Source organism: Hemicordylus capensis, chromosome 5, assembly GCF_027244095.1.
Source record: "Hemicordylus capensis ecotype Gifberg chromosome 5, rHemCap1.1.pri, whole genome shotgun sequence".
Taxonomy (NCBI): Eukaryota; Metazoa; Chordata; class Lepidosauria; order Squamata; family Cordylidae; genus Hemicordylus; species Hemicordylus capensis.
Genome location: NC_069661.1, coordinates 16,096,832 through 16,107,412, shown reverse-complemented (window position 1 = coordinate 16,107,412; position 10,581 = coordinate 16,096,832). Strand labels below are relative to the sequence as shown.

The following is a 10,581-nucleotide window of genomic DNA, read 5'->3' as shown; positions in this document are numbered from 1 at the left end:
CAGACATTATTCTGCATATGTCTGAACTCATCCATACAGAGCTGGCTTATACTGATCCAGACCATTGTTCACTACAGTATTGAGGCTATTCACATGATGTGAGAAAATCAGGCTTGCAGAGGCTAGCCCAATTTTCTCCCATCGTGTGAACCACCAGGCTCGGCTGTGAGCCCGGGGGTTCTTCAGCAGATAACCCACTAAAGAACCCCTGCCCTTAAACCAGGTTTGTGGAGCGAGTGCTCCGCAAACCCGTTTTTTTAACTTGTGTGTTGCTGCGCCACGGCTCCGTGCCACGGCAACTCACAAGTAGACCCCTGACCGGGAGGCTCAAAAGCAGCCTCCCGGCTCAGTCATCTCTCCAGCATGCCCTGCGCACTTGCACAAGGTATGCTGGAGCTTCCAGGGGCTGTGCGGCCCCCAAACTCCCCAGTCCCTGCCGGCTCCGTAACAGAGCCGGTGGTCGTGTGGGCAGCCGATCCGGCCTCCCAGGGCTGCCGCCCTGCTCGTGTGTGGGGAGAGCGGGCTTGGCCCCCTAGAGGCCAGGGGCGTAATTAATATTAGGCAAGGGGAGGCGGCTGCCTGGGGCCCCCCACGCCTCAAGGGCCCCCCCAGAGGCAAGTCACATGACTATATATTGTGAAGTGTGTGTATCAGCGAGGGGCCCATTTTAAAATTTTGTCTCTGGGCCCACTCCAGCCTTGTTACGCCCCTGCTAGAGGCTCTTCTCATTAACCATGGGAAGAGCCTCAATGTCTATGCTACCTGCTAATGGCTCTCCAGAGTTCCAGGTGGATATTTCCTAGCCCTATCTGGAAAGGTCTGGGGTTGAACCTGGGACTTTCTGCACAAAAAGCAGGTGGTCTTCCATTGAGCTATGGTCCTTCCGCAAACTGAAGTAAGGTGACACACACAGTTCCTCTTTAGGCTCTGTGGGAATACAAAGGGGCTTTAGTACAAAGGAAAACCCATTATAAAATAATTGAAATTAGCTTATTACTTGATACATGGGAAACTGAAGTCCTGACAAGTGATGATAAGGGTTTTGGAGGCATTTTTACTATTATGATGTTGTTTATAATTTTAGCCACATAAAGAAAAATGCCAAGAGATTTCTGTTGAAAAAGCTCTAAAGCAATAGAGAGACAATGGTGAGGGGTGGGGATGAAGTGGGGGGTGGGGAAACCTTCAAGAGGTTCAGGAGATAATGAAGATTATACCTCAATATTGGGATTATGATGTTAGTTCTTGATTTCAATAAAAGTGGATAGAGATCTTTTATATCAGGGACACGGCTAAGCTGTAAGGACAGAGTAATCTCCTGGGAATTATGCATAGAAATGCAACATCATTTTTGTTGGATGGCTGATGAACTGGAAACCTCCAGGATAGCCTGGCTTTAATTTGTAATCTTAATTTTCATATAAATCGGTGCAGTGGTGGCGGGGAGGACGAGTTGAGGGAAGGGGTAAGAAACGTGGGGACCTTTTTAGCCTGGTAACACAGACACAGTGCAAAAGGAGACACAGCTATTGTCGTCCACAGAGCATGTGATCCTGGTCTTTTTTTCTCCCTGTCTATCCATCTGTCTCCTGTCTTTGCATCTATCTATCATTCCTCCCCCTCCCTTTTTTTGAAATAAATTTTTAACAGCCATACAAGAGCCAGAAGAGATAATGTTAGCACAATTTTTTTTTTTGCTTCCACTTCCTTGGAGGATGACCTACAATAAATCTCCTTAGCAGCAATCATTTTCCTTAATACAGATGACTTCGGCTCAACCAACGGCAGATTGCTCCCTGGGTGCGGCAGTGTGAAGAGAGACTGACCATGTAAGTCAGTCACCTTGGGATTAACTTCCTCTTCCTTCTCATTGGCTTGAAAACCCCCTGGATTGGGTGAAAAAGAGAGGGGACACCACACTCTTACTGTTCTGGAAGTGTGGATTCTCGGTTGTAAAATAACTAGTCATTTCACAACCAAGAATCCAGTACACATAACTATTCCAAAAAATTCATCCCTGGCAGTGACGGCAGAAGCTCGGAGGGAACAAAATGGAGATCGGTGGGGACAAAATGGAGGCTTGAATTGCCAAACCGATTCAAGCTCGCATTAGGGGTGATTTGATTTGACTTCATATCTGGTAAGCATCCTTAAGGGTGATTTGATTTGAGGTCGAATCACTCGAATCACCCTGGTTTGAGTCGAATTGATTCAGCCACAAATCAATTTGCATGTCCCTATTTCACACCTTAAGCCACCTAATGGCGCAGTGGGGCAATTACTTGACTAGCAAGCCAAAAGTTGCCGGTTCGAATCCCTGCTGGTATGTTTGCCAGAATATGGGAAACATCTATATCAGGCAGCAGCAATATAGGAAGTTGCTGAAAGGCATCATCTCATACTGCGCGAGAGATGGCAATGTTAACCCTCCCTGTATTCTACCAAACCACAGGACTCTGTGGGCACCAGGAGTTGACACCGACTCAACAGCACACTTTACCTTTTAGCTTTATTTCACAACTTAAATCAGTGTTCTTCATTGAAGGCCTGGGTGCCTGTGGTGGCCCCCATGAACCCTAAGTGCGACTGCCTGATTAATTGTTCAGTGGGTCTGTGTGAAGCTTTGGCCAAAGCTAAATACATTTAGTGTTCATCTGAAAAACCTTCAGCGTTCATCTGGCCCAACAGAAACATGGAATGGGCAAGAAGAGAAGGAGCTGCTGATTAACTATTTCGCATCTTTCTTCTCCTACAAGGCCCAACCTTGCAACAGTTGTGCTAATGAAGAAAGGAGGGACTTCTGGCTCAAGCTAGGTAAAGTGTTGGTAAGAGACCACTTGACTACTTTACACACATTTTAAATAAGTCAGCAAAATCCACAAGACACCAATATTATATACCTTCAAGCCCCCACCAGCTACAAATCTGGCTCCTATAGAAAATGTCTGAAACTGATTTTGATTTCTTTTTCCTGCTCTGATTTGCAGGGTATAAATTGGAATAATAAAACAAATATGTTATAGTGGTCAGATGCCGAAAGAGAAGTGTCATTGCTAGGCACACCCAAAGTAGCTTTTTGGAGTCTGGCGAATCTAATTCCCTGCTTATTGGGGTATAGACAAGCAATATACAATGCCTGCATTATACAAAAGCCCTATTCACATATTATGTTCAACACTTAGAGAACTGGGGCAGAGCTGTTCCAAGAACCCATGCACAGCTGCTGTCGGTGCCGCAGCACTCACTGTGACAGGCACCCGGCCATGGCCCCCCTGGTGCCCTTTGCTCCCTGCCACATGTGAGGTGCCCCTTTTCTCCCCGCTGAACACGGGGCACCCCTTTTCTCCCCAATGTGCATGTAGTGACAACAGCCTCCCTGAAGGAGATAGGCTGCCCTGCTACCTCTGCTCAACTGCCACTGCTGCCATCGCCGCATGCAAAGGGAGAAAGCAGTGCACCACATCTGCTGGGGAAAGAAGAGGTGCCAGGGGTCCACCGCCAGGTGCCCATCACAGTGAGCGCAGCAGCCTCGACAGAGAGGTAGGGGAAGAAGAAGTTCTTGGGGGCCATCGCAGTGGGTACGGTGGCCCCAACGGTGCAGGGGAGCCACCGTTGGGTTGGGGTGGCGGGGGGCCTGAACACGGACCATCTATACCCTACCTATGCCACTGCATACGTGTGTACCATGTACCCAGATACAGATCTATACACAGGTACAGTTATTCACATGTTATGTTGAACACAGGTACGGCAGTACACTTCTTATCTGTACTAGGGGTGTGCACAAAACCGGTTTGCCCAGTTTGGTTTGAGTCTGGACCAGACTTGAACCGGACCAGGCATGTTCGGTTTTGGCACCCTGAACTAGAACCCCTGTTAGGCTCAAGTTCAAGCTGGTTCAGGGTTCAGCCTCCCTGGTGTGTTTAGTTCGAAGTTGAACCAAACATAGCCCTGTTTGGCTCGAGGGTGAGCCTTCGAACAGACCGGGTTCAATGGCAAACCGGTTTGAACTCAAACCAGTTCACGCATCCCTAATCTGTACCATGAATTTGAGGGGTCTGTACCAAAGTTTATTTTAAAAATGAAAGCAGATACAGTCATTCACACAAAAACATGCATGAGTATACAGATATCTGTACACTTATGCGACATTTAGCCTTATTGGCTGAATAGGGCTAAAATTCTTTTGTATACAGAAAAAAGCTTTTTCTGCCACTTTTATCCTTGCACTATGCAGCCTCCCATGCATTGATAGAGACTTCAGATGAGTTTAATGGTGTCTCTCAGTTTTATATACGCTAGGACCGTATGAGGGAATTTCATATAGTCATATAGGGAGTTTCAATCAGCTTTTATCTCTGAAGTGGCCATTTGTCTTTCCTGTTTTTATTCAGTCTTTCCCACAGGGTTCCTCCATTTTGTCATAACTCCCTGAATGGGAACATAAAGTAAGAGATGCTTACCCATGTCTTTCTCCTCATAGTTATATGAAGATTGAACTAGACCACTTCTGCTATCATAATCCCTCAAGGAAAGACCTCTTATCTTCTAAACAGTTGCGTCCAACTGGATTTATCCGTCCGAAAGAAAAGGAGTAAAGCATCATTTACATAAATAACATGGAGTCAAATAACGATCAGGGATGACTAAGTGCTTCGAAGCTGACACATTAAATCAATCAGCGAGACCTGTGTGGATGAGAAATGGGTTGGCTATCGCCTCAACAGCCCCCATCATGCCATAATATCACTCTAGTTCATGATGAAGTAACAAAATGTTCAATGTTCATGGAACAGCTGCTTTCATAAGGACAGAAATAATGAAAAGCGCTCCCAGAATTCTTCAATACTTATGTAGCAAAACAAATTTTTCAGAGAGAAAATTAAAATGCCAAGAAGATTTATCCTTCCTTGTGTATATGTCCTGCAGTCCAGAACATGTGGGAAGGAAGGATGGAAGGGTGAGCAATGTTGTTTTGTCATTTTGTAAAATGTTACAAATATTGTTATTTTTGTAATAATACTTTAAAATGTTACAAATATTGTTATTTTTGTAATACTATTTTAAAATGTTAATAATATGTTTGTAAGAATATTGTAGAAGGTTAATAATATTGTTATTTTGTAAAATGTACAGAAATTTTTAAAAATAAAATATCGTCTAGAATCAAGATGGAAGGAGATAGTGAGTGAGAATTGACCTGATACAGTTAAGACATCATCTGAACATACATTTCTTCATTAACAGTAGGAGTGATTGAAATAAATTGTTCAATTGCTTGTCTCTCCAGGATCTGGTTGAAAACTATGGCCACCTTCGGATGTAATGTGGAACCGCAGGTTCAATAGACCCGTGGCTCTACACACCCCTCCCCCCCACTATCCCATCCAAATTAGGATGTTCATGAGAGCTCCCTCTCTGCAGTCTCACTGACTGCAGATAGGAGGAGGAACTGGTTGCTGGGGCTTCCTTCTTTACTGAAGGACAGCCTCGGCAGGCAATAACAGCTGGAGCGAGGGAGGAGCTTACTCCCTCAACTCCGGTTGCAGAAAGGGGATACTGTGGATACACATTTGGACGTAATGCTGGCACCGTCGAACTGGAGGTCCAGGCGGCGGACCTTACTACAAACCAAAGGTACAAAACACCATTCAGGGAAGGAAACTGCGGGTCCGTTTTTCGATGAAACTGCAGTCACCCACATTCATACAGTTTCTGAAACCAGAGGTCCCTTCACCTCCGGTTTCATGTTACATGTGAATATGGCCTATGTATTGAAATGTGTCGTTTAGCAAACTGAAGAAAAGGCTAATTCCTAAAATCCTGGTTGTACTGACCTCCTTGGCACTGGATCACTCTGCACTTTGAGAACAAGGGTGTTCCACTCTCTCCCCTTTGCTTACCTCCTACTTGATTGACCATCCTCACTTTAGATACAATATGGTAGATATGGTAAGAGCTTGGCTGAATCAGACCAGAAGTCCATCTACTCCAGCATCCTATTACATAGTGGCCAACCAGATGCCTTTGCAAAGCCCAAATTGGGACATGTAAAATAGCCTCATTTTAAATGGCCAACCCAGGGCCACCCCAGGCCAGGACCTCTCAGCGGAGAGGTGGTGCACTGACCATTTAACTTTGGTCTGACAAGAAGGTTGCAACTGCAACAGAATTTAAATATGACAGCAGGGAGCTCAGTTGGAGTTTCCAGCTGTTGGGACTTCCTGCTGTCATCTCTGAACTCATTCTGATATGCCCAACAATGGCTGCATTGGGTCCGACATGCCTGTTGGACTGCCATGACTGCACAGCCCTACTAGCCAATGACAGACATGCCCACTTTGAATTTGTCCAATAAACTTTTGAAGCAATCTAAACACAACTTGTGGCTGCAAATTCTATAGATTATGCACTGTTTGAAAAAAGGACTTCTTTTTTCCTTCTGAAATTAACCTTGCAAACAACAACAACAAATATTTATATATGGCTTTTCAACAAAAGTTTCCAAAACAGTTTACATAGAGAAATAGCAAATAAATAAATATGATAAATAAGATGGATCCCTGTCCCCGAAGAGCCAGCGTGGTGTAGTGGTTAGAGTGCTGGACTAGGACCGGGGAGACCCGAGTTCAAATCCCCATTCAGTCATGATACTTGCTGAGTGACTCTGGGCCAGTCACATCTCTCTCAGCCTAACCTACTTCACAGAGTTGTTGTGAGGAGAAACTTAAGTATGTAGCACACTGCTCTGGACTCCTTGGAGGAAGAGCAGGATATAAATGTAAAAAAAAAAAAAAAATAAAATAGATAAGAAAGACACCAGCAACAGTCACTGGAGGTACTGTGCTAGGGGTGGATAGCACCAGCTACTTCCCCCCTGCTAAATAAAGAGAATCGCCACGTTAAAAAGGTGCCTCTTTGCCCAGTTAGCAGGGGGGTTTCCTTATGAAATGAGAAATCACTGTGCAATATAGTGTAGAGCAAACCCACATAGCAATAACGGAACAGACAGGAGGGGAATCCACACTCATCCCTAACTGGAATCTCTTCCAGCAGTTTCACACCTCACCATCTCCCATCCCCCACCCCCAGTCTTCTGAGATAAGGTTTTATTTGGTCCTTGTGGTAAGGATGCAACATTTCAAGGAGCTTTCCCACTCTCTAATCCTCCTATTTACTAACCTGAAGTCTCTTCAGGGTGGGGTGGGGGTGTTTTTTTTTTAATGCTAATCTCTCATTGTAAACCCATAATCCTGAAAGATTTCCAGAAGACGATAACAGATAAATAAACTGCTAGATTACCATTCATTGGAACATTGTCCTAATTTTGCACCTTATGCTCCAGCTAAGTTGGAATCTCCTTTCCACAGGCAGGAAAGGAGAAGGAATCTCAGAAGCTCTTGTCCAGTTCTGACCTGACATGGATTTTCCTAAAAATGAAGTTTCCTAAAAGATTCAGCTGCTTTTTTTCTTCTTCCAAGAGGAGCAGTAAGGTCACCCTTTTCAGAATAATCACCTCCATCACCATAAAGAACCACAACTCTGCAGCAGAGGACATGCTTTGCATATAGAAGGTCGCTGTCTGGGATCATCCTCCAAGGAAGTCAGGAAGTCAGAAGGCAGGTTATCCAGGCTTCATTACTTCGTCCATTTTCCATTTTAGGAAAAGACCTTTTTGATCATTCGGAGCTTTTACATTTTGATTTTTAAATTTGATTTTTAAAACTGGTTTTAAAGAAAAGTTGTTCAATTGCCTTTTGCGGGGGGTGGGGTAGTGTGTGTTGCAATTTCCTGTGTTATGTGTTTTTATGATGTTTTAATGTTGTGTTATGAGCCGCCCAGAGAACAATTTTTTATGGAGTGGCTAACAAATAAAGTTGGATGATGATGATGATGATGATGGTGGTGGTGGATGACAGTCTTTTTCCCCAAGCAAAGAGCAGGCTGAGGGAGCCAAAAGGGAACAGAAAGAGAAACTGGGTGCAGTCAGAAACTCCCACCCCTCCCTAATTTGAAGTAAAGGAGAAGGAACAGCTAAGAGGAAGACCAGCAGGACACCTGTAATCTGGGCAGTGAACAGCACCATCTCTCCCATGAAAGCAGAAATTGAAATTTCAGCTCAAGGAATCAGAGGCCTAGATATCATTGGCATAATTTAGACCATACTTTCTCAGCGTGTGGCGTGCATACCCTCGGCAGCACATGAGACACAGGCAGGAGGTACAGGATAAGGGGAGGGGAGAGTCCAGTGAGGAGGATAGAGAGAGAAAATGCCTGCTTGCCTTTGCTATTAGCTACTGCCTAGAATAACTGTCCCCCACAACTCCCTCCCTCCCTCCTTCTTTCCCTATATATCTATCTGTCCCCTTCCTTTCCCCCAAATTCTGGCAAAACATTTGGCATGCCACACAATAAATGGTGCTTTATATTCCCAAGCAAAAACCCCTGCTAACTTGGCAAAGAGGCACCTTTTAACATGGTGATTCTCTTTATCTAGCAGGAGGAGAGTAACTGGCCCTATCCACTCTCAGCACAGTACCTCCAGTGACTGTTGCTGGTGTCTGTCTTATGTTTCTTTTTAGATTGTGAGCACTTGGGGGACAGGGAGCCATCTTATTTATTTATTTATTTATTTGTTATTTCTCTGTAAACTGCCCTGAGCCATTTTTGGAAGAGCAGTATAGAAACTGAATAATAATAATAATAATAATAATAATAATAATAATAATAATAATAATATGGCATGCTATGCTTTGCACAGCACTGGGTCCAGCCCCCCACCTCCAGCTTTGGCCAACATCACCTCTAGCCCAGGTACATTCCCATGATGTGTAACCCTGATATAAATGGTGGCAACCCCTACCCACGCTAGATCAGACTTCTGTCACATCACAAACCTGTATACACAGCCCTTCTTCCAACATGTGGCACACATTACTGTAAATATAAAATCCACTGGGGAATTGAGGTACCACGTACTTTTTTTTAGAAGTTAGGGGGTACTATTAGGGATGTGTTGAAACACGATTCAGCGTCTGAATCGTGGACACATCCCTTTCAAAACAAGGGCTTACACAGCCCTTTTAAAGTGGAGGAGGTCAGGCACATGCGCTGTGGCCATGTGCATGACAGCATCATGCAGGGGCAGCTGGGAGACACCCCATCAGCACACAAGCATAGCTGGGGGAGCACCGGGACCATGGCCACAATGGTGCCGATTGGAGGAGGAGCAGGTATGGACCTGCTCTCCTCCACTTTAAAGGGGTTGTGTAAGTCCTCGTTTTTAAAGCGATGTGCCCATAATTCAGATGCTGAATTGCATTTTAAGCACATCCTTACTTGTCACTTTAAACATTAAGAAACACCAACTGTGCTCCTTGGAGGGCATCACGGGTTTATGCATGCAGGGCCAGGTTATGATATGTTGAGGCCCTAAGCAATGGCATACTTAAAAGTCCCCATAGCATTACAAAACCGGTTGGAAGTCCCACCTCGGTGCATCACTCGACCCCCTTGCTCCACTGCTCATGGTTACAGCAGTGTTTGTCTGAAGAGGTGGACACTGTCTGTAACCAGGATGGCGGATGTTGGTCTAAACTGGGCCCTAGTCTAATAAAATTGTGGTATAATTTACATTTATTACTGGACAGATTTATAAATTCAACATGATAAATAATTGTGCCATATAAGTATATTTTATCAGAATGATCATGACACAGCCCTTTCTCATGCTTATGTAAGAGGGCTTCAGGGCGGGCAGTGAGAAAGGCAGCAGAATCTCACCTTCCCTGCAGACAATCTGGTTGCCAGGTCTGGGAGGGTCAGGGTGCTGGTCCCACATGCCCAGATGCTCTGCTGCTTCCCCCAGCAGCATGGAGGTGTGGGGGTCGGGATGCATTGCCCCTTCCCCCAGAATGATCCATGCTAGGGATCATTAGGAAGGGGATTGAAAATAAAACTGCTAATATTATAATGCACTTATACAAAATGGTGCGACCACACCTGGAGTACTGTGTACGATTCTAGTCACCACATCTTAAAAAGGACGTTGTAGAACTGGAAAAGGTACAGAAGAGGGCAACCAAGATGATCAGGGGCCTAGAGCACCTTTCTTATGAGGCAAGGCTACAACACCTGGGGCTTTTTAGTTTAGAAAAAAAGATGACTGCGGGGAGACATGATAGAGGTCTATACAATCATGCATGGAGTGGAGAGAGTGGATAGAGAGAAATTCTTCTCCCTCTCGCATAATACTAGAACCAGGGGTCATCCCATGAAACTAATTGCCGGGAAATTTAGGACCAGCAAACGGAAGTATTTTTTCATACAACACATAATCAACTTGTGGAATTCAGCCAACAACCTGGATGGCTTTAAGAGGGGTTTGGATAACTTTATGGAGGAGAGGTCTATCATCGGCTACTAGTCGGAGGGCAACCTCCAGCCTCAAAGGCAGGATGCCTTTGAGTACCACTTGTAGGGGGGTAACAGCAGGAGAGAGTGCATGCCCTCAACTCCTGCTGTAGGCTTCCAGTGGCATCTGGTGGGCCACTGTGTGAAACAGGATGCTGGACTAGATAG

At 45.0% G+C, this 10,581-nt stretch overlaps 1 long non-coding RNA gene across 1 annotated transcript; it reads left to right on the top strand.

Moving 5' to 3' along the window:
* The first annotated feature begins 1,498 nt into the window (after positions 1-1,498).
* LOC128328294 (uncharacterized) lies at positions 1,499-4,957 on the top strand. Its single transcript, XR_008309123.1, has 3 exons — positions 1,499-1,829; positions 2,757-2,825; positions 4,484-4,957. It is a non-coding gene; the product is annotated as an uncharacterized LOC128328294 (long non-coding RNA).
* Positions 4,958-10,581: the final 5,624 nt, after the last annotated feature.